The sequence below is a fragment of the Glossina fuscipes genome, unplaced genomic scaffold, assembly GCF_014805625.2.
Source record: "Glossina fuscipes isolate IAEA_lab_2018 unplaced genomic scaffold, Yale_Gfus_2 1, whole genome shotgun sequence".
Taxonomy (NCBI): Eukaryota; Metazoa; Arthropoda; class Insecta; order Diptera; family Glossinidae; genus Glossina; species Glossina fuscipes.
This window is the reverse complement of record NW_023998415.1, coordinates 31824107-31849661: the sequence shown is the minus strand read 5'-3', so window position 1 is coordinate 31849661 and position 25555 is coordinate 31824107. Positions and strand designations below refer to the sequence as shown.

Below are 25555 nucleotides of genomic sequence, written 5' to 3'. Positions count from 1 at the left end.
ACCGAAAATTTTTGTGTGCCGTGTACTACAGTACATTGAATTTTGTACTAAAATTTATTGTACTACAGTATAGTGTGTTTTGTATTGAAATTTACTATACTACAGTGTACTACAGTACAGTGGATTTTGTACTACATTCTGTTGTACTACAGTATTGTGTATTTTGTACTGAAAATTTTTGTACTACAGTATAGTGTATTTTCTACTAAAATTTATTGTACGACAGTATAGTGTATTTTGTACTAAAATCTACTATACTACCGTGTACTACAGTACATTGAATTTTGTACTAAAGTTTATTGTACTACAGTATCGTGTATTTTGTATTAAAAACCGTTGTACTACAGTATAGTGTATTTTGTACTAAAATTTACTATACCAAAGTGTACTACAGTACAGTGAATTTCGTACTAAAATTTATTATACTACAGTATAGTGCATTTTGTACTGAAAACTCCTGTACTACAGTATAGTGTATTTTGTACTAAAAATTATTGTACTACGGTATAGTGCATTTCGTACTGAAAATTTTTATACTACGGTATATTGTATTTTGTACTGAAAATTATTGTACTACAGTCTAGTGTAGTATGGAGTATTTTGTACTGAAAACTCCTGTACTACAGCACAGTGTATTTTGTACTGAAAACTCCTGTACCACAGTATAGTGTATTTTGTACTGAAAATTTTTGTACTACAGTATAGTGTATTTTGTACTAAAATTTACTATACTACAGTGTACTACAGTACATTGAATTTTGTACTAAAATTTATTGTACTACGGTATAGTGTTTTTTGTACTGAAAAATTTTGTACTACAGTCTAAAGTAGTATAGAGTATTTTGTACTGAAAATCCCTGTACTACAGTATTGTGTATTTTGTACTGAAAATTTTTGTACCACTGTACAGTGAATTTTGTACTAAAATTTATTGTACTACAGTATAGTGTATTTTGTACTAAAATTTACTATACTACAGTATAGTGTATTTTGTACTGAAAATTTTTGTACTACAGCATAGTGTATTTTGTACTGAAAATTATTGTACTACAGTATAGTGTATGTTTTTACTACAGTATAGTGTATTTTTGTATTTTAATCACGCGAGTTCAATATAATGCGAGACGAATACTGGGACAGGGCTGCTAAAATGAAACAGATGAATTATTTGATAGCTGAAATTATTATTGTTGACATTTATAAGTTATTCCCAGTTCCAGGTATTAGACAATTTCCGTGAAAGTAAGTAGACAATTAAGCGTTGCTTTTACTGAAATTCTATTTAACGGAATACTAATTCATTTAAGTTTTGTTCTATTAATTCTAAATTTCTTATAACGCGATCTCGATAAAATGCTGTGCATTTTCAATAACTCGATCAAATTAAATGTGCGACGGAATGCGACTTTTATGGAAAGCATACCCTCAGTTGAATTAGTGTCACATAACTCGGTTTTTATATAACTCGGTAGTAATTAATTGCGTTATATGAAATTTGACTGTGTTTGTGCGTTTCTCTATTATCATTTGTATTTGTTATTAGTTGTGGTGTTAATTAACAAAAATATTCGGTAGTCCGAAAATGTCTTACGGTTATTCCCTACACAGGTAAAGATCACTTTTCTGAGGTTGCTACACAACCAATTAGGGTTAAAGGTATATATAGCTATGTAAAGCTGACTTTTGTTTATTTTGTTATAGTGGTTCGACATACTTTTTAAAATTGAAATTCAAAGTAAGCATATGAGACATAGTTTTGTTTTTTTATTTTTTATATTTTTATTTTAGTTTTTTATTAAAGCTAAAAGAGCAACAGAGGCATAAAGGGAAGTATGTGCTGTGTATGGAAATAATGCTGTTGCAGAACGCACTTGTTGCAACTGTTTTCCTGGAAATCTTTGTACTGGCAATTGTTCAGTGGAATCTTTACAATGTTCTGGTAGACCAAATCCCATTGATGACAGCCAAGTAAAGGTTATGATCGAAGCTGATCGACACATCGCGATTCGCAAGATTGCAGAAAAACTTAGTTCATCCGAAAGAACTGCGATACGCTGTTAAAACGGAATCAAAACGATACGTTTCTGAAGAGAATTGTATTAAATCATGGTCAAAACACGGTGAGCCATCTCGAACAACTTCAAAACCGAATATCCGCAAAACAAATATTTTGCTATCAGAATGCCGGATGTATAAAGGCATTGTATATTATGAGTTTCTGCCGCGAAACAAAACAATTAAATGTGAAGTGTACTGCGAACAACTAATCAAATTGAATGAGGCATTTCAGGAGAAACGCCCGAAGTTGGTCAACCGAAAATATATTGATTTTCATCGCAGCAATGCAAAACCTCGCACTTCTTTACTCATTCGACAAAAATTATTAGAATTTGGTTGAGATGTATTACCGAATCCACGACGGAGATTACTATCTCTTTCGTTTTCCGGTAAATTTTTTGTTAGGCAAAACTTTCAATTCAGTTGATAGTGTGCATTCATATATAGAACCTCTTGTTTGATGCAAAAGATCAGAAATTTGATGAGATGAGGATAAAGAAATTATTTAAAAAAGTGCAAGATATTATTGAACAAAACGACAAATATACAACTTTCTACAGATTATTCCTTATTTTAAAAAACATTATTTTATTTCATTTGGGAATAACCGCAACACATTTCCAGACGACCTAAACTTTTAGACAACATTGTTATTTTTTTTAGACTTGTCTTTTTTGCTTTTCTAATCTAAATATAGTTGATATGTGAAGGGAGTCGTGAGCTTTTTAGCCTCTAGATAAAAACTGAAATAGTAATAAGAAATGATATTTCGAATTTGCAAACATTTCTCTGTTTAGACTAGATAAGCAAGTCTTACGGAATTTCAAAACGAGATAACTGCGAAAAATAAACAAATAAACAATAGATATCAAAAACGAAAAAGTTTAAATTATAATAAACAATAAAATAAGTTGTGAGATAAAAATGAAAATACGTTGACCTACGTACATAATTATAGCAAGAGTATGTTAACTTTGGGTGAACCAATGCCAAGCTGAAAAGGGCTTAGAAATATTCGCCTTTAGTGTGCATCTGTCCGTTTATCTTGCGTTTGTCCATCGTGCTTGAATCTCGCAAATTTCCGAAACGTTACAATGAAATTTTATATCTTTGTTCGTAAAAGCGAACGCTGACTTGCATTTATTTAAAGAGAGCTCAATGCGCGGATTAGAACGTAGTCTTTGGTCGAATAAAAACGACAAGTCCATAAACGTATCCACATTTTTCAATTTATGTGAATCGGAGACATAATCAGTGGTGAACGACCGTCGTCTTGATTGTGAAATTTTTTTACATTTTTTAAAATGTAATTTCATGAAATTTAGTGAACACATTATCTAGGTCGGATCGATTGGGACGCCATGGGAAAGAACGAACATGCAGATACGGCTGAACTTAATCAGAAGCTTAAAACAGAAACGGTCCTAAGTAACTGTCTTGAAGGGCATCCGACGTCACGGAGAATTTATCTGAGGCGATGAAGTTAAGTTGAATTCTTAAAAATCTGTTATGGGGATAACAGCTTATCTATTTTAATAAAGATAAAGGGAAGACACAGGCCTGGAGTTTCAAGATCAATAATTTATAACTAACTAAGTCAAAGGTTTTACTAAAATCTAAGAAATTTGTAACGGTATAGTTCTCGAGCAGGTGTCTGCTTCCACATTTCTCAATTCTCTTCCGAAGAATGTCGTCAAAGAATGATTAAGAGTCTTTGAGGCAACATTAGATAGCTCGTCAGAGGCTAATTTGAATACACATGAAGAAATAAATGGCAGCACGTCAGCCGCACAATTTTTTTTGTTTATATTTTACTGACCTTAAGCCTACAAATCGTGTTTATATTTTGGTGTGGGCACTTATCAGTTAAATTGGAATCAGCGATGAAAATGTTTCGTCAGATGTATTCAGCAAGGAGATTTGATGTTGCAATATAACTAGGGACTCGGAGCCATTAAATGAGGTGAAGGAGGGTTATATAGACATTTTTCCTTTGGAGTTAACAAATTGATTAAAGTATTTAGGATTAAGAAAGTATTTAGGTTTGAACGTACCTGCGATTACCTTGGGTGTTGAGATAGTTGAACCTATGTGTCATTAAAAGCTAAATGAAATAGTCATACGTTCTTTTATATTTGAACCATTGCGAGCAAGTGCTTCGAAGGAGGGTTGTCTAATTGGAACGAATGTGGAAGTAGGTAAATGTAATACATCTTAGATAGAGGATATTAGAGGTTCCACATTTACAGCAGCAGAAAGATGAGATTGACACAATACAATATTCGCTGTATTGAAATTATTTTTTATATTTGAACAAGTGGGGTCCAATACGGAAGAGTTATTCACTACGGGTCTTTCTGCTTGCAATGAAAGGATAAACAAATTTTTGAATGACACGGAGTCTCAAGTAAACTAAAAGATGTAGAGCGGGAAATAGACAAAAAAAAAAAAAAAAAAATCGAGCAGTCTGCCATGACAATCAAGAGTACGATTGCATTGAAGTAGGTCAGGTCGGATAAATAATTTGCTGAAAAACACGTAAGTTCTATCGGATATTGAAGTGGCGACCACACAACGTAAATTATCGCTCTAACACCAACTCGATTTTGGTAAATTAAAGTCCCACAACGCTATGACTACATCAATAGGTTTCTATGAGGTGTCACCTCACAAATGCAAGGGCAGCAATTTCCTTATAAGTAGAAATATTCTCGTTTCGAGAAATATAGGAATAAGTTTGTATAATAAATATAATAAATGTTTATTACCAGTTTCCACGCGTTTGTCGGCGTCAAGAAAACTTGAAAGAAAAGCCAACTTTATGAAAAATACATTCCGACCTGAACCTAGAAGGAAAGGAAATCGTACGTAGTCTTTTATCGCAATCATGAAGACATGACGTTGATGATTCATAAGAACCTATTTCGCAGCAACGTGTTCGCGGTTTCGGGATGATTTACTCACAATTCGTATGGCAATGCACTTGTGGTACTTGGCAAAAAAAAAAAAAAAAAACAAAAAAAAGTGTATAGTCATTACGAGAATTTTTTTTGGTTTTTTTTATAAAACCATTATAAAAATTGTATACATTTATCGCATTATTATCGCTTTATCGCTACATTTAATCGCTTTTTAATTAATATGAATAAAGTCTTTTTTACATTTCCTATGGTCAGTCAGAGAGTTTGTAAATTTGAATTGAAATTTAACGAAATACTATAAGATTTCATGCTTATATTCCATATTTTATTTTAATAGAGAAATTTGTATTCAATTAGTGTGCTTTCCCTCAAGTTTGATGCACTTGTCAGCATTTATTGATTGCTTTTTCTGCTCTTCTCATATTTACACGTATGATGAGAAGATGGTGGATTGGATGGCAATGGTCGTTTATTAAGTGGGATTGAGAGCACGTAGCACACATGAAAAATAAATATTAGCATAATTTTATTACAAAATAACAAAACAAAAGTAATTTTTAAGATCACCAAAAATTATTTAATTATGCCCAAGGAGAACAACAACAATAAGTAATAATAAATAATAAACACTCTGTGATACACGCACGTAAAAAAAAGGAGAGAAATCAAATAAAACAATTTCTGTTCATTCATTCCCGAAACGAGAATGAACGAGAGTTTCGTATTCGTAAAATATGTAAGATATTTTGCTAATTGTGGGCGTGCGATTTTATCTTTCCGATCCTTTCCAAATGATCATGAGAGATGTTTGTATCAAGTTTTCACTAAAGATCCCTTACATGTGTGAAAAAATGTCGAAATTTTTCTTTGTTGAATTAATTTTTCTTCTTTTTTTTTTTAACAGCATGCCGATCAACAATATATGACACGCACTGACAAACAGACGAAGAGGTTTAAGTCTCTACTACTTAAATCGGAATATATATTTTATACATGTGTCGTCTGTATTTATCATCAATTTTGTACTTTGAATGTACGTCGTTAGGTTTCAAAATATTTGAATTAATTTTTGTTAAGCATGATTTTCATTTCATATAGTGGTGAGCGACCTTATACGAGATGTGACCGTAGTATGGAATTGATTACAATAAGCCCTTTTTCGAATGTTCTTAACGAATATTACTGAAATTAATTTTTCCGCCTTCCTGATTAAAATTTGAAAGCTTAATTTTATATAATAAATATTATCGAGAATAGTTCGTTATTTCTTTTCACAGGCTACGTTTGCAAATCGATCGATAAACTTTCACTGTCAATACAAATCTAATAAATGAACATTTTTTTGGTACTGTTCCTTATTGCTTTTTGTACAATAATTTTTCGTCTAACGGTCACTTATTAAATGAATCTACATATATATTGCGATTCAACCTATATAATTGAATCTATATAGTCGCTTCTCCAATTGTACATTGTACTTTGAGTATGAAGTGCAAGTGCAAGTGTTAGTGGGATTGTTAGCGAAATAAATGAATGTTAGATTTTTCACAGACAGCCTTGATGCTTATATATTCTGTTTGATGACAAAAGGATCAAAAAGTGCTCGAAGAGTTTGCCTGCGGTTTTGCATTAAATGCGTCAAAAAGGTATGTTTTTACAAATACCTTATCACAATTATGCAATCCACATATTTGCGTTAAGTTCGACGCAAAAGAGTGATAGCAATCCTGCACTAATATGTTCTATACTTTTCGTCTCTTGCATAACGTCTTCTACGTTTTAATAAAAGGGCATTATTTCCATGGTATTAATTATGTTTAATTAACTGTCGACATTTTATTTATGACCGGAAAGTGTTTATGATTGTATGTTCAGCGTTAACTAGAATAGTAATTGCAATTTCTCTGATAAAATATCAATTTTATCAAGTAGCATATCCAAACAATTGACATTAGCGGCAGTTAAACACAGTTTTCAATCATCACTTGCATTACAGTGATAACCAAGGCATGCAATGAGAGTGTTTTCAATTTTTGTCGCTTCTGATAAAGATTTGAGGGCGGTTGATTGTGCTTTTATTAACGTTCAGTGCATTATTAATCATCTCTGGAACAAGAAATAGCCGATAGCAACACACCATCAATGCATCAATTACATTCAATTAAACAGCATTTAAATTTCATTTAAAAATTGATCAAATTTGGATAATCATCATCGTAAACAACATCTTTATATAGATAAGAACAATTTCTAATTTGCTACCGCTCATAATTATTTCTATTGTCATTTTAATTAATTATAGATGTTTTGCCGTATGGTACTTGTATTGATCATGTTTGCCTGATATTTTAACATTAAAAATGAGAATGAACTGATACTACGCCAGTTGGAAATGCCGCAAAAGTACTAAAAAGGCGGCATAAGTGCGTCGCGATTACGACAAAAAAGAGCGGATTTTGAAGTAAAATCATTTGATTGCATCTCCGTGAAATTCCATGGTCGTCATTGGTGTTGCCGCGCCATCATCTTGCAGTGAGCTGAACTATGCAATCCATTAATTGATGAAATAAATTCAAGGAAATTCATAACGAATTAAACAAGGTCTCTAATAAGTTAGACAAATGTTAGCAAAATTGTTAATTATGGAATCCCTAATTGGAAATGTTTTGATCATTCTGACATCTTTTCATTAAATTGATATCTATTCAGCCAAGTAACGCTTGTTCTTCTTCTTTGTCTCGGCCTAGCTCTGCTTTGTTTAAGCAAGGTAAGTCTGGCCAAGTCTGTAAATCATGCGCATAAGTGAAACATATGTGCGGAAGAGCTTATGTAAGTAGAATAAGAAAATGATTGATTTGTGCGTCACGGAATTCATCCATAAGGATATTATAATTATGCTTAGCAATCCTGTATAGTCAGATAACTAATTTAAGTACATAGGTGTAGGAAAATGATAAGATACAGGAAGTTGCATTTAAGCGAATGAGCGGAAGGAAAAATGTGAAATGATACGATAACCTCCAAAGTGATATAAAACCGAAAATACATCGAAAAATTGTAAAGCAAGAAGCTAGCAGTCGATTAATACCATTATCGTACACATTCACTGATAGATCACTGACCATACGTTTCTGCCCAACAACGTAAAAAGCGGGCTTATTATCTTACTATCTTATCTGACGTTTAAACATAAATGTGAAGACTTCCAAAAACATCGCATAATTTGCGATGTACTCTTCAGCAGATCACTGAGCGTATTATTATTATAATAGTAGAGGGCTGGGCAACGGTATAAGCGGAAAAATTTTAAAGATTAGAAGAAAATAAAAAGAAATACGTACAAGACGACAGAAAAACAATCCCAATTTTTTTACGCAACTTTGTGAAAAATAAGCAAAGGTAGGCCTATAGAAAAAAAAAAGAAACACTTTTTTGTTTCTCTATTAATTTTTTGTTGATTGCTCAAACTCATTTGATTGCAATCTAAAAGATTAGCAATACATTCGAGAGATAACAATTTCCTTCAAATTTGCTCCATTTCACAATTGTACTTTTTTCATTTTTCATTCATTTCGTAATTTAATAACTCTGGGGGGTAATCACGTATGCAAAATTTACCTTTCACTGCTGTATTCGGTCGGTTTTGCCGAATGCTCCGCTGTTTTGGGGCAAATTATGTTAAAGAGTTTTGTTGTGACTTTCGCTTTGCAATACGAAATTTAATACAAATGTGACAGAAACAATGACAAGCAAACCTAATAACTAATTTTATGACAATTGAGCCATGACAATGCCAGAGTAAGAGTGCGAAACAAGGCTAAGGCATGTATCATTTAAAGGAACGTAGTTTTACATTGCTACGTATATGACGGCATTTTTATATGCATAAGTAATTGTGTTTGAATCAAACAAGTCTGCATTAGCGAATACAGAGAATACATTTAAAAACATATATATACATATATTTGCGTAATAACAGATGAGAATATATAAACCTGAACATGATCTTACGGTGAATCAAAAAAAAAAAAAAAAAGAAGAAATTTTTGTATTACAAAAAACTTCTTTTGATTTGATACAAAAAGCGTCGGCGTTACATTTGCGTTTTGTATGGGGAGTTTAGCAAAAGGAATAAAAAAAAAAATATAAGTTATTTGACAAACTAATAGCTGCAAGTGGAAAGAAAAGCACAAAAGGAAAGAAAGAAAAATTACATATAATAACAACTGCTGCTGTACACAAGTATTATAATATAAAGATATAATAAACATTACTACGGCAATTTAGTGCAATGAACTCTGGAAGCGCATTTGCGTATACATCTAATTCTCTTCTTACACGACAGATACGTTGCTTACACATTCTAATTCATCAAATATATTATAAAAAATAAATTATACAATTGAAAAACCAAACTAAAGTGCAAAAAAATACATTACACCTTTACACTATGCATAATTCAGGGAATCCCACTCCTCCATGCAAATAATTGACCGCACTGGTTTCCTTGGTTAAGGAAGAAGGTCAAAGATCATATGTGTAATCGTTTAAAATGCACTACGGTTCTGGCAAAGCATGAAGCTTTAATGCAATCATCCGGCAGGGAAATGTTCCATCTGAGACTGAGTATAAAAAAAATTGTTGACCGGCTATATTATTATTAATGTCAGATAGATGAAGATTGCTATGGGATCATCTCGAGGAAATGGTTAAGTGGAGTGAGTTAAGCGAAATTTAGCACCGATGATAATGAAGTTGGCAAGTGTAACTATAAATTATAGTTTGAATAGAATTCTAGAGTTTGCAACAACAACAATATTCATAGAAGTGTTTGTGCCAAAACCAATTGATTTTTTTTTTTTTTTTCTTTTTTGGGTTTGACAAAGAAAAAGTCGAGTGGTGTGTGATTCGTAGAAAATCAACATTCATGTCACATGTTCAGTAAAATTTAAGAAATGTGTTTACCAAACAAAATTCTAAGCAAGGCTTTGTTGAAAATTGGTCAATGTTAATCGTCTTAGGTGGAGAAGAAGATTTAAAGTTGACTTTCAACTACCATGATGTCACTTAATGGGAACATGAATTATTGGAATACTATCGGACATATTAACAGTAAGATCAACTTTATGAATTGATATAGTGGCGTTAAAAATTGGCGTCAGCAGTGGCTTAGCTTCAATTAGTAACACTAGCCCAGTTCACTGCATCAATATTAAAACTTTCCTTCCCGCTTGGGGTCAAACTTAGGAAACAAATTTACGTATCATAAATTTACGTTAGCCAGCAAGGCTACGCTTCAGATGCTATGATGTACACCCAACTCTCTGTTTACACGTTTTTTTTTTTACATGACTTTGAATTAACATAGTTCATCAATACATTTTTTTCAAGAATCCCAAAAAACAGATTTCTCTTGAATTCGAATAGTGACACAGTCTTATAGAAACTTGTGTAGACAGGAACAGTCGAAGGAGAATTTCAACCAGTAACTGTTGACTCAATCACACTGTTTTACACGAATTGTTTATTCCAGCACGAATCCGAAAGAAAAGTTTTGTTTTTTATTCCCCATTTTAAATTTTAATCTATTGTTCTATTTGTTCTCAGTGTAGAGTAATTTAAGTTTGGTTTTTGTAATAAAAGTGTACGTTTTAAATTTTATAAAAAAGTGATACGGATTTCATTGTTACTTTTTTTGCACGGTTTTTTGGGCAAATAGTTAAAGTTATTTCATCTTAAATGATGTTTTATTTTGTTGGAACACATCCTCAAATTAAGCATATGTCGCAAATGTTTTTAACGAATTTTTTTTGCACGGCTTTCTAAGGACCCCATCCATTGGGTAAAAAAAAGTGTTGGGTGTATACTATATACAAATTTGAAATTGTTTTAGAAAATATTGCAAGAATTTCCAGCGCTATACTGGGACGCTTATCACCGTTGGAGAGCGTGTTAATGGTTTCATTTTTGTATTTGCCTGGTTGTGTTTATAATCTGAACTGGATTTATACTCCTGTGCGTTACGAAATCCTCAACGTTTTGCCGTAAAGTAATGCACATTCAGAATTGTAAACCAATTGTCAATGTTTTACCTGATGTAGCGAAGGAGAAAATCCGATAGTTTCGAATTGCTGTGACAACTTTCGTCTTTGTATACACGAAAAGGACTGAAATTCCGAAATTTTTCTTCTCCCTGTTAAGATAGAATTCAACACCATGTCATAATACTAGGTATTTTTTTTCATAGCTACTACGCCTTCGTTTTCAATTTTTACTTTTGAAAACGTTGAGACGATGTCTTGAATGCATACAAATCTATTTAAAACGGGAACGATCACACAGTTGGTGCTTCTGCCAGCAAAACCGTTAACCGTTACTATCTTAAACAGTATACGTGTCTGTGAACATGACACTTAACTGTTTCAAGATGTTAACAAAGTAGAAACCACAAAAACAGCTACAATGGAAAAATAAAAATATAGTTAAAGTTAAGTGAAAACAAAAGAATGCTAAACTAGTTCGAACTGTGAATAGACTAACAAACTGATAGCAAAAAGAGAAAAACGAAAAAGACAAAAAACAAACAAAAAATTAAAATAAGAGAGAAACTGAATTTTTCTGACAACCGCCAAGCCATAGTAAGTTACAGAAAATGCACAACATTTACACATAGCAGATAAAATGGGGAAAAAGTAAAGGATTTAAAACAGAGATGAGGCATTCCATTTCTAGAAAATATTTTTAAAACAAGCACGAGAAACATTACGTTTGGGCTAAATTCAAGTTTTTAAACTTCGTCTCCAGCTGGTGTTGAAAGAAAAAAAGAAATAACAATTTTTTTTTTTTTTCAGTAGATTACATTTTATTGCTTAGGAATATTGGATGCGTGACTGCACGAGAAAGGGAAGATCGCGCGTTTATAAAGATAATTAATATACGATATTTTAAATCGTGGGGATAATCACTTGGCTGAAAGTCAGCTTTCGGTTTTGCATTCAGTTGTTTGGCAAAAGCACATATTATATGTGATTACTTTCACACAATCGCAGCAACATAATAAGGCAAATAACAATACTTTGAAGGTAACTACGCCAACTGATAATAACAGGTTAGGTTGCCTTCTAATTGCCGACGAAAAATTAGGGCACCTATTATGTATGATGTCAATTAGTTTTCAGTTAATAAGTCGAAAGTAGAATCTTTTTAGGTATGCACAAGAGATGCGCGAAACGCTTTCTCAGAACTGTCAGAAGCAAGCAAAATTGATGACACTTTGCGTTAGTATTGCTTGTTTAGAGTTGCATTTAAAAGAGAAAACAGCTGTGAATTGAAAATTAAATAAATTGCGAAGAAAAATAGCTGAACCGAAACAAAAGTTTTCAATTTATGAAAGGTATGTAAATTTATTTATTTATTTATTTATTATTTTTTTTTTTTTTTGCTTTTTACTTCAATTGTGTTTTGTCAATTGATTTCCCAGGTTAAGGTATCTTATCTTGGCGACGGTGTCAACGTTTCGCTAGAGGCCTCCCAGTTGAGGCGAGTAACTGAGGCAATATAAACCGGCATATCTTTTTCGCATTCAAATTTAATTGTAGTGAAATAAAAATATGTAAGCAATAAATCCGCTTTAAGATGTTTTATGAAAATTAAAAAGCCAATAGCCCTAGATGATAGTGCTTTAAAACTTTAGTCTTAGAATTTATTCTCTGGCTAAATTTATAGTAATAATAATAATAATAAAAAGTTGACTTTTATTTATATAATGCAAAACTATGGTTGACCCGCAATTCTATTATGTATTCTTCATAATAATAAATTAATTGAAAGTATTCGTAAGCAATGAAAATATGAAATTGTATGAATCATATGAAATTATTTCATTTCATATTATTTCGTCAAAAATTTTACACAATTTTATCTGTGTATGATTTTGTGCATTGATTGTATCATTTTAAGCAAACCCTTTATTTTCCCATTATTTTTTTGAGTTTAATTTCGAATAACGAAAGCCGTACATAACTCTCAATCGAATTTTTCTCAAGGCAGGCCTTTCAAATGAGAACTAGTTACCTACCTATAAGATACATAGCTAGTGGCCAGCGTTGTTTAAGGCTTGCGGTTGGAATTTTTAAAGAGGCATATGTAAAATTCAATTAAATTTTCTATGTAAAGCCTTAAGCGATAATACATTTAAAATGAAGAAACTGAAGGTGGTGTTTTACCAATTACAAACAAGTTGATATACATAGCGTAATAGAGAGCGTACTCGTACATAGAGCTGGAATGGTTTTGCTTTTTTTTTCTTTTTTTTTTTTTTGGCCAAATACTCGGGGGAATGAATATAGCTACGACCAACCTAAACTCTACCCCACTGAGATTTGAACCCGCGAATACGGACTTGTTAATCACGACTCTTACTTACTCGGCTACCCTTGCATCGTTCTACACTTTAGAAATCATCGACAAGTTTAATAGAATCTTCTCGTGATGAATATAAGAATCACCTAACCTAATATATAATAACAACGGTAACCGTTATACGAAGCATGCAATATATTTAAGCGAGTTTGTAATCGGTCCTTTACTACGTTATATGTGAGAAAGTTTGAAACATTAATTTCTCAATGAAACATTAAATTAAAATTGTATGTGTGTATGTGTTTATTATTTTTATATGCCCTCCAGTACACTTTCGGATAGTATGAAATCCAAATCAAATTAGAAATGCTTAACTGCTTGCTATTTGCATTGGCATACCATTTGTGTAATACTGGTTGTTTAAACAGATGTGTAAACAAATCGATTGTATTACAATATATATATATGGGTTAATGAAGTCAACTGGATGACAATGTGCGTTTTGTTTGTAATAAACCTTTTGGTGTGATGAGCGTTACGGATTCGACCTAGAAATTTTTCCCATTTTTGCTGCCTCTTTTTTTTATTTATTTTTTTTTTTTGACAATTAGGATTTAGTTTTCCCTTTTTTTGAATACACTGAAGTCAAATATTATGAACACGAAATGTTTTATTTGTGCGAAAGCAATAACAACAACGACAAGCTATCAGGCATATTAATTGAGCTGAACGTGCTCTTATTCTATAGTTTTTATACTTATAAATTTTCTTTTGTATGTGTTAACAGCTTTAACGCACACTCATTCAACTATATGGGCATTTATACTAACAATTTTTTTTTCAATTTTTAACATATTGTTTTAATATAAATACACGCATATATAGCCATATGCATATATATGCGTGTGTGCATACGTTAGACATTCAGTCGTAAAAAGCTATAAAGATTATAAATAAAAATGAAAAAGAGCTATTTCAGCTTAGTGGTAAATTAAAATTTTTTTATATATTTCTCACTCAAATTATTGATGTTATTGCTAAATAAATTTGATAAAATTGAAACAGACCTCTTGTACATTGCTTATTTTTTAAAAGCGATTAGAAAAATCAACTCATGAGCAAATGCTTTTAAAACTCTCTAATATAAAATATGTAAATATACGTTGTTGTTATTAGCATATTAGCACAGTCCATCTGCTTTCGTTTATTACATCGTCAATGCCTAGAAAACTTTTTAGTCTTGCAAACACTCAAGTTATTCTATTATCGTTTACGAAATTCGTCTTAAACTACTGTCAACTAAATATTCCCAAGATTTCATTGTATTGCTCAACACTTTTCTAACACCAAATAAATAAGAAAATTGTATTCCGCCATGATCGAATCTTATATATCCACTATCCATTTTTGAAAAGAATTAAAAAAAAAACAAAATAAATAAATAAATTTTGGATATTGCCTAATAATGGGTGAGTACAGTCGATCTTTCCCACTTTAATGCATATAGCGGAGAAGATGCGTGGAAATTTTTAACATTATGCCTTTTGTACTTTGCGACAAATGAGCAAGAGTCCCAGAGTTCTCTTATCTCTACCGCCGCAGGTTGTTGGTATATTCATCGTTCATTCATTGGCATCTTCAGAGACTCTACAAAGTGTATCTTTTTTAATCCAAGTAATCATACAGAGGATGTCCTTTGTTAATGTAACACGGCCAAAGTCAGAAAAAGGTGAAAAAAGCCTAGAAGTGTGCTCAATCGAGAAGTGTTACGCCTGGACCCATTAAGCGTTCACTATAGCTACGACCAAAATAAACTGGGCCACACTAAGATTTGAACTCGCGGACAAAGACTTGAAGAACTCGGCTACTCGTGCGGATACATTCCTGAGTTATGCCAATTTTTGAATCGATTTAAGTTTCCGTTATCCGTGTGTTTGCCTGTCGTAAATATTCTCTTAGCTAAAACAATAATCAGCCTCAAGTTCGGCAAAAAATGGGCGAAATTGATCCAAATACACAATTTTAGTGTGGGTTAAGATGAGGACATTAGTGATTTCTTGGGTTTTTATTCATTACTCATAAATTACAATACGTGTTTCCTGAATAATGGAAAAACTTAGCCACGCTCATCATAAACATAGCTTAGTTAGTTAGTTATTTTTTTTTAAGGTAAAGATAGAAAATAGAAAAATTTCAATGTCGGCCGAATATAATTCTCTTACTTGTTGCTTTTGAAAACAAAAGTAATTTCGATTCATATTGTACCGTAGACGAAACCTTTGAGCGATTTCATCGCCTTGCAATGACTCCCAACGATTTTAAAAAATTTGCAGCCGACATCTAAAGTTGCTCAATTGGGATAAACGGATAAACGGCATGGGCGGACATGCCTAGATCGTCTCATAATATGTTACTGAGCAAGAAAACATACACATTGTAGTGTCGCTTAATCGTGTTGCTAGGTATCGCAGACATTTGGAAAAAAGAATTAAAATTCGACACTCAATAATATTGGCTGGGCTTTTGGCTGCCCATTTTTTTTCTTTTTTCTATACATTTTACTGTCGAGACGAGACCTTTGGCATTTCTGAGTCTTTAACGCTTTCAGCCGGGTACTGCAAAACAAAAGTGATTGAATGCCGTATTTTTTTAGAGTTATGAGCGCGCCTGTTAAGATAGCTTATTACTTAATTATAAATTCAATCCTTATCAAATAAGTAAGTCAATGACAAACAGGTATTTCGTCTACTACCGTGTAAAGTTAAGAATTTAATAAAAATTTGAAATTTTTATTTTCTAAAGATAACTTTGCGAACACATCTAATATGGGAGGCAGGGCAAGGCTTGAGTCGACTTTGACCAAATTAACCACAATTTATATACTCGTTAAAAAATGTATATGTCGTCATGTAAAAGTTTACTTTTTATGAGAAAATCTAAATAAGTGACACGTTAGCAGACGAATAAAAAGGCTTAGAAAGATTTAGTTAACAATTTTGAATCGATAGTGTACTAAAAATCGAATCTATTTCCAATCGCTCTGGAAATTGCATGAATCCGCATAAACTGAATGATGTAAGATGTAAGAACATAAGAAAGTGTAGCGTTTGCTACAGCAGCTCCTAAGCCCAAATATCAAGAAACGAAGTATACAACAATCGAAAAGCGTTTCTAGATAGATAGATTTTTTTATAATTATCAAGCAAATAGATGAGAGTTCATTTCAGTTATAATAACAGCAACAAAAAATTCCAAACATTTCGGCATGATTGGGTTACCACAATTTCCCCCCAAAAAACCCTATTTAGTGAAATAAAAATCATTTGTAGCTGAGGCAAGCGGGATCAAAAGTAGCTGCTTTATTATACCTATGACTGGGCAGGATTTAGCGCGTGTATTTCAAATATCGGTAGTCTTAGCGTCGAAGGAAAAATTGGCTAACAGTTGGGAGGCTGAAGGCGTTACAACAATTTTTGGAAAGCTTTCATTTGCAAATATAATTTTGTTACAAAATTTTGCCGAAAATCAAAGCTTTAAGTTTCCTGAAAAATTAACGCAAAGTGTTACGTTCGTTGCTTTCAACATGGTCTTAGGAACAATGACAATTCAGCATTTTAACTATTGCTAATATTCATGAATTGATCATTGTCGTATTTCAGTCGTTCATCACTCACTAGTTTCATTAGTAGAAAAAGTCTGGCATTAGTTTTCATAATAGTTTTCTACTTAAAGAAAACCATTCTTGATTTGAGGAATGGGTTCGGATCGGACCTTTCGGAAGCTTTATTTAATGATTGGCCATCTCCCACTATAATGTTTTTACTTATTTTAATTTAAATTTTATTTGAAATATAAATTAATTACTGTAACCCTTTAAAATCTTCCATTCCTATTTTCACTTTGACTCGAGAACATTTTATCATTCTATCAAGGACTATGTATTACAAATTTATCTCCAACTTTTAGTCATGTTAACGACTAGAGCCACTGCACAAGAGGTTGCGCTGCTCATATCGACCACGCTGCACCTAGCCACCGCGCTGCACATAGCGAACTGGCAGATCCTCCGTGCACGGATACATCGCGGTCGGGCCATCTATTGTGCTACTTCCATTTCCACATCTATTGCAGTTCCATAAGTTTTTTCCTCGCCACGGTATGTACGACCTCTAGTCGTTCTCAAAGTTCTCAAATATGCAGGCTTATCTATTGTTCGTCTATGTGCTCGACTTGCGTCGTCTCGGAGTTCTTCCAAAGTACGTTTCGTTGGAGATTGTCTCTTTTAAAATCTTTTTCTACGGCGTTCAATATGGATAGCCAAAGAAGCATTTGCTTTAAAAACGTTAGTAGTGCAAAGGACACTGTAGACGATATTTGCACCATTTATGGGAGTGGTACTATGTATTAAAAAACGCCCGAAATTGATTTAAGAAACTTGAGCTGACAATGTTGACTTGAAAGATGAAGACCGCAGCGGCCGCCCATCAACAATGGGTATTAATTTTATAATTAAATAAAGCATTTACGATTTCCCGTATAATTGTCAATTATAGTGAATTTATTTTTACGGGCCGCCGCAATTAAAAGCGTGTAAGACAATTTACTCAACTGTTTCACTGTCCTGTATTTCTTTTTTATAACCACAGCCGAAGAATGTGGTATGCCAAGCTTATTCTTTCGTCTGCAACATCCCGCAATAATCAGTAGATCCTCCATTAAAACTGTGTATTCACTATAGGTCTAATTCTGTTAGCAGGTCTATCTGTTATCTGATTTATTACATTAAAAAAATTAAAAGAGGCGATCGAAAATTCGCACATTCGCAGTTGCTTTGCCCAAAAATCACGAGTGCATCAATAAGCAATAAGCAATGCTAACAATGAACTGGGAATTGCAAATTAGTTCTAAAGTGAGCATGTTGAGCATTCTCTTACTTGTGTGTTCTTTTTTTTTTTTTAATCTTATTGGTACGAAACGAGCACTGGGAAATGCTCTGCAAATGTCTCTCTGTATATGTATGATTGCCAACCGTATTAGGTAAATATATATGCGTTGTGTGCTTTAGACCCGATGCTCACAACAGAATTTACGCAACCATGACTGACATAATGTGTTGAAATACAATATTATGTATTATGTCAAAGAAATGCCTAAGCTCCGAAACAATCAAGAATAGAAACATGAAGGCATATGTACACAAAAATGATCAGCAGGTGACAATTCAAGTCGATCGTCTAATAGATACAAAGGTAAAATAGTTTGTGCCTTGAATACGCTTTAAAAGAATTATAATGCAAGAGAAGTAAAGAACACCCACCATGGGAAACTAGTGAGTTGTGAAAATAGCAAAGCTTATCGTTATCTGTAAAATGCCGGCAAATGACACAATTGTCACTTTCGGAAATTAAAGTGAGTTCGATAAAAAAATGTGCGAAAGAAATATTAGATGGATATTCATTAAACTATTTCACATATTGATATAGAAATAGTTCGTTCATTAAATTTCTTCTGTCTTTCAATTCTTACAAAGTCTTAAAGACAGTTTGACCTGACCATCTGATCGGCGGATGTTAAATAAAAAAACAGATAACACGTTTTTGTTTCAGTTAATGCGATTGTAACAATACCAACAGCATATGAATGTCTGTCTGTCAGTCTATCAGTCGGCCCGTCTGTCTGTCCATCTGTCCGTCTGTATAAAGTCTGTGGTAAAAATGAAGATAACCTCTTCGAATTTGGCAAAAACCTTGCAAGTTCTTGCATACAGGTTAGTGTTGATGTCAAGTCAAACCGGTCCAAGATCGCAACACACACACTGAGAGCAAGAAAAAAAACAAAAACACATGCAAAATAAAGATTTTTGCGCACTTTCTGCATGCAATGGAAAAAATCAGCCCGAGTACTAAAAGAAATTTTGTTCGTTTTTTTTTTTCCAATGCTTTTTAAGTTAAAGGTAATCGATGTCAAAGATTCGATCACAAACGAATGAATATAATAGTCTTAGCTATTACATTTCAATTTCGGCAGTTTTATCATTCAATCACAAAACAGGATGTTCGTTACCAATGTTTATAAATTATCCAAATTGTTTAACCGAACTTATCTTCAGTCTTACGCAGCTAGCTGTCACTTAAGCAAACAGATTAAATAGGTAAGTACGCGTCATAGTGATCCTGTTTCGTTGAGACATAGAAATGCGGAATGAAGAATGAAGAAGTTATAAAACAGAACTAAGCTCCGTTGAAACTTGAAGTTTGTGGCGTCTTTTGCAAGATTGAAATATGTTCGAGATATGTGGCATAGATAAAACGGAGGGGAAGCAAGACAAAATATTGATTGAAGATGAGATTTAATGAAGGTCGCTTACCAGATGATATAATAAAACTGCTATACCTTCATTCTTGGATAGGGTGATTAAAAAAAGTTATGCATAAGCACGTAAAGCAGAATAACGTGAAACCAACTTGTAATCAAACGATAAGCCGCTTTAAGGGAATGTTAAGCAGTTTTAAAAGTTGTCTTCATTGGCTTTTTTTTTTTTTTTATTATTAAATTATGCAAGAAGCGCTTGTGTACATCAAATGCGTGTAAGGTTAAGTTATGTTCGGCATATTTAATTAAATAGTAAATTAAAAAGTAATAATAAGAGCAATACCACACTACCACACCAACACATTGTACCGTTCTAATCAATCTTCAATTTCGCTACTTTTTTTTTACATTATAAATTATGTTAATTAAGTCGCTTTTAAAAATAGAAAGAATTACGTTATATGAGACTTTTTATTGAATATATGTAAATGCGAAATAATTGATAATAATTCCGTTACCTGTTCAAATCGAATGATAATTTTTTCTTTTCAAATCAGGCAAATGAAGCGACCAAAAAAATTCGAAATTATTTTATTAACAATGTATAACAAATATTTTTGCTTAATGCACAATAGCTTAAAACCCATAAATAAATGCCTGCTAACTAACTAATAACACATTAAAGTAATTAAGCGCATTTCGTATTAGCCGAATTATGTATGACTGATTGGCCTGTGTGGGAAGGAAATTTCAACTATGAACAATAGAAACATTACCTATTAATTATTCAAAACTAAATAAATAAATAAATAAAATAAAAAGAAAAATTTTTTTTGTCCATATACGGCCTTTCCAGTGAAAATTTTCGCTAAATAATGTTCACTTGGTCCGATTCATAATTCTTCTATAAACCTTGTCAAGTTTTTTTATATCGACCTTATTACGTTTGTGCAAGAAGATTAACTGATACGCAATAATTGCATGAACAAAAAAAAAAAAAAAAAAAGGCGAATTTTTTGTTAATTAAATTAATAACGAGTCCAAAGCCAGTGAAAGAAATTTTTTACTTTATTGGATCGCAAAGGCTTACTTCTGACAAGAGTGACAAGCAAATTAACAGCGTTAATATATCATCAATTCTCGATAGCCGGCGTCGAATTGCTTGTGCATATGCCTGATTGGTGAGCACACGTCTACCTAGAACCGAAAAACTGAGCAAATTGTATTGCGTGCCATATTCATTTTTACGCATGTACATGATATATTAAATATTGGACCGATCGTACGTATATAGCTTTAAATTATATTAATTACCTAAATGTTTGTATAAACATCGAGGGAAAAAGTGTATGTGAAATTATTGCATAGAAATATTTGAAAATCTAAGAATGAAGGTAGACAGTGCATTTCGTTTCGATTGTAACCGATGATCAAGAATGATATTCGTTGATCGAGCAAAGATATAATAACCCATCGTATATTTCATTATTCATTGTAAGCTGTCACTTAAATTGCATTCCTCAGTCAGCAGGGAAATTTTCAATCGACTTGCACACATCCAATCATTCTGAAATTTTTTCCACACACCTTTAAACTCGATGACAGTATAATGCGGTCTAAGTAAACTTCACTGGATGTACAAAACAGTAGCCGCCAAAATTTCTTGCATGTCGTACGATCGTGCTGATATTTTGCACATACAAACAAATTTTCTATATATTCGAAATAGCGGGCGCTACAAAGCGGTAAATTAATTATTCTTTTCTTAGCAATCCCGTCAAAATAAAAGGGCTTAGGGAGGAAGTAGCAGGCGGAATTGTAATAAACTAAAAAATATATATATATTAAATTATATAAAGTAAAATATAAAAAAAATTTTTTTTACTAATGTGAACTAATGAGCGGAAAATCGCTTTTATAATAGTTTATATATAAAAACTTGGAGCTTGGTTTTGGGAAAAATCAATTTCGTTACATATTCAAATTTTGTTATATTATCTTAAACAAAATTTATCTTGATCTCTTAATTGACTTAAATAAAAACTCATGAAAAAAAAAATATATATATATATATTTTCTACATTCGCTGACGTTCCTCCTACAACAGGGCACTTATCAACCATATCAAGTCATTAATTTTGCCATTGTCATTATTATTTTTTGAATATTCTTATCTTAATTTCCGTATTTCATCTTTAATATGGAATTTTATAGTTTTTCATAAACACTTTAAGACTTGTTTTCGATGTAACAACGCGCACATTGCCTTGATTTCTATTACGTTTCAGTTTAAATTATGTTATATATATTATATCTTAGTATATATTGTTTCAATACACCGCGATACAAATTAATCGTGTTATACGAGGACTTTTATGTAATTAATACTACCAACTAAAAGCTATAGTTTCACGTCCAGCTTACTTTACTTACTTTACTAAACGCGGTTGTCTTGTTAATTGCGGACTGATCAGAATTGATCAGATTTTATCGATATTGAGATTTGATAGGTAAATTTCATTCGGCAGAGGTTTGGTACTCAGCATATGATCGTGAACTAAGGAAAGATGAGATGATTGTCGGTTGCTTTGAAGTATCAGTTGATCCTACGACCGAGGCAAACTTTAAAATTATTCCGGCCTTCTACAAAAACTTTTCAGCTTTTTCTTTCTGCTCGAGAATAATACATATATATATATACAATAAAATATATATATATGTATAATAAAAATAATTAACACAATTAATAATTCTCCTGAGTGGCCGAGCACGCAATGAGTCTCGACCACCAGTTGCAATGGTAGCGGGTTCAAATCTCAAGTGTGGTGGAATTTAGTCTCGGATTTTTATTCTCTGGCTAAATTAATAATAATAATAATAATAATGCTTATAATCCACTAATAAGAAGAAGAATATAATGCCAAATGGTCGTTCAATGATGACACGTCTTCAGAAGTCATTTTGTTTTTTTTCCCCACATGTGCCCTAGTATACCGTCCATGTATATGCTTGCATTCTTGAGACAATATGTCGCATTTTATCTGAAACATTTTCAGTAATTCCGTAAATGGAAGTTATTTTGAAATCCCAAACTTGAAACCACAATACCGTAATGCTTTCAATTTGAACAGAATAAAGTGCTAAAACACATTAATTGCGTGGCGCACTTAATGCCAAAATAAATGTGATTGTATGTGTTTTTGATGTGGATGAACACATAACTTGTGTTGCGTTGTGCTTCAGCACAAATTTTGGCAAATTTTTAAGATCTCTGCAGGCGTGGCTTTCCACAAGGAAAACTTCAATGAAACTAAATTAGTTTTCTTTTTTTTTTTTTTTTTTTTCTTTAAAAAATCGCTTTTACAAAGTTTTTCACATTATTACGTTTATGTAAACGAGCATTCTCTCTCTCTCTCTCTCGCTCTCTTCCTTTCTCTAACCATATGATTCTCCTTTACCAGCGCAGGCTAGCTGTTTTGTACACCACGCACAACGCAATCATTTTGTAGAGCACTTATGAGAAACTGTGACGATACGTCTTACGTGCGTCTTTACAATGAATAACTTTCGACAAAATCTACGCAGCATTTATAAAACAGATACAAAATTTGTAGTGGCGCTTCTGTCGTATAAAATACTCGTCCTAAACACAATAAATTTAGTTCGAATTATCGAAGATAGCCTCCGCCTTCTATGTTGTCAGGCAGTTTTGCTTTACGGACGCATATCTCTCCCGTCAATCGTTAAGTCAGTCACTTTGCAGTCTATTAGGTTTTGTAAGAAAGTTTATGTAAATAAATATAAATTTTTTTGTGAGACAAAAATGTTGTGGCAAAATCACTTCATTATATATCGATTTATGCGGTCAAAAAACTTATGTTTAACGAATATTTTTTAGTGTTCAGCTTGTTTGTGATAATTTTTCATGGTTTTAAACATAGGTCATATATATATATATATATATATATATATAGGAGAAAATCATATATATGGCTCGCATGAACTCTTGTCCACAATATATTTGGAAAATATTTAAAAAAAATTAATTATGCAACGCAATATCAATTTTCCGATTAACAATTTAATCGATCTCTCAATCGTATTCTTCTTTAATTCTATCCTTTACTCTACTTAGTAGCCTTAGTTGTTTGTAAAAATACAATATAAATAAAGAAGTTTTAAATAAGGCTGCATAAATTTCAAATTGAACTGTCACGCATCCATTATTTATTTTATATATTCTTCCGTCCGTTCAACCGTTCGTTTATCCTTTGGTTCGTTCGTTGCCATCTATTTATCTGTCGTCTCGTCCGTCAATCGTTTCATATCGTACTCGAATTCAAAATTAGATACACACTTGAAACATAATATATATTCTTGATTGAGATCGGTCAATTGTATTAGTAAGCGGGCGACACTTGATGACAAACATACTGTCGTTTGGTAAAAACCCGAAAAATACGTTAGAATTTGATCTATGTTCGTGAATCAAAATTTCATAAAAATATAACATATAAACGTGAGTTCATTGTTCATGCCTTCATTAAATTGATGAAATATTTTTGCAATATTTATAGGCATTTACTATATATATAAAATTTTTTTTACTTGCAATGCCTATCATCGAAGTGCACGAGCATATTTGCTTAGTCATTCTGTTTATAGCACTTAAAAATTTGCATCAATTGCTTCCATTTTGCAAATATTTGATTCAGTCATGTAAATTCGTTCTTTCCGCGTTAGAAGTTTCTAAACATTGAGATATGAGACATGACATACATGATTTTACTTAAAGATTGCAAGCCAAGTTTGAAAATCTATAAATAAAAATTTGAAATTTAAAAATTGACATATACGCAAAGCATTCGAAATTAGTGAGTTCTAGTCATTCCTAAAATAAGCTGACTGGCTATACCTTTCATTATTTGCTTAAACATTAAAATGTAAGAAATTGTCGTAAAGTCATACAGTCGTAGATAGACAAACGAAATGTCGCCGTTCAGGTATGTTTTGTTTAAATAACGACAAAGAGAGTTGTTATCAATTTTTACGGATTAATTTAATTAACATTTAATTAATAACATTTTTTAATGACGCTCGGTTGCACTCTTTAAGCAATTTAGTTAACTCATTGGAGCAAATAAGCTCAACAGTAATCGTTTTAAGGAAAAAAGAAAGAACATACATACAGTTTTATATATACTCATTACTTGCACACTACGATATTTATAGTAATTGTAACTACTACTGTAATTGTAATATTTTAACACCATTTTTATCGTTTAGAAGTTTATTTAAGCTTTTCTTTTATATTGTTGCAGAAATGTTTAGTTGTATGTGCAGTTCGGTGCAAAAAGATAAATTAGTTGCTGATAATAGAACATGTTCGGATGGCATATGTGTCTGAATAGTTTTATTACGTTTCCTATTCATCGTGCTTACAATTGTTCTCTCTCTATATATATATATATATATATATATATCCATTCTATGCGCTGCCTTTAATGTTTTAGTCCCTTTCCAATTCAATTTAATTTCTTCTTATTAAATTTCTTTTCTTTTCTACTTTATTTTATTTATTTAATTATTTATTTATTTATTTTTTTTTTTTCAAGTTTCGTTTTCTACTAACTTAAGGCATAAGTTTATTTTTACACACGAACAGTTTAAAACTAACGTTAAGTGTGTAAATAAGTTTGTGTATACACTCTCGATATAGTTACGGTCTGTTGTTGAATACCAGCTATCGATTTTACTTAATTAACATTCGCCTTCTTGTTTTGTGTGCATGTGCATGTCCATGTGCACCTACTTTATCATTTGTTATATTATAGTTTAGTTTTTAAAGCACCCGTAAAATGCCGAGAGTAAAATAAGTAACAATTAAAAAAATAAATAAATAA

The 25555-nt window shown here is 32.1% G+C and overlaps 1 protein-coding gene across 2 annotated transcripts in view; it reads right to left on the bottom strand.

Moving 5' to 3' along the window:
• The window catches only part of LOC119632368 (cysteine-rich motor neuron 1 protein), a 103275-nt gene that overhangs the window by 69780 nt on the left and 7940 nt on the right, over nucleotides 1-25555 (bottom strand). The window contains exon 1 of one of the 2 annotated variants that reach the window (XM_038025234.1): nucleotides 11072-12403. The exons of the other annotated variant lie outside the window; for it this stretch is intronic. The gene's annotated coding sequence lies outside the window, so the exon portion shown is untranslated. Of the gene's footprint in view, nucleotides 1-11071; nucleotides 12404-25555 lie in introns of those variants that run through there. 2 annotated transcript variants of the gene reach the window in all.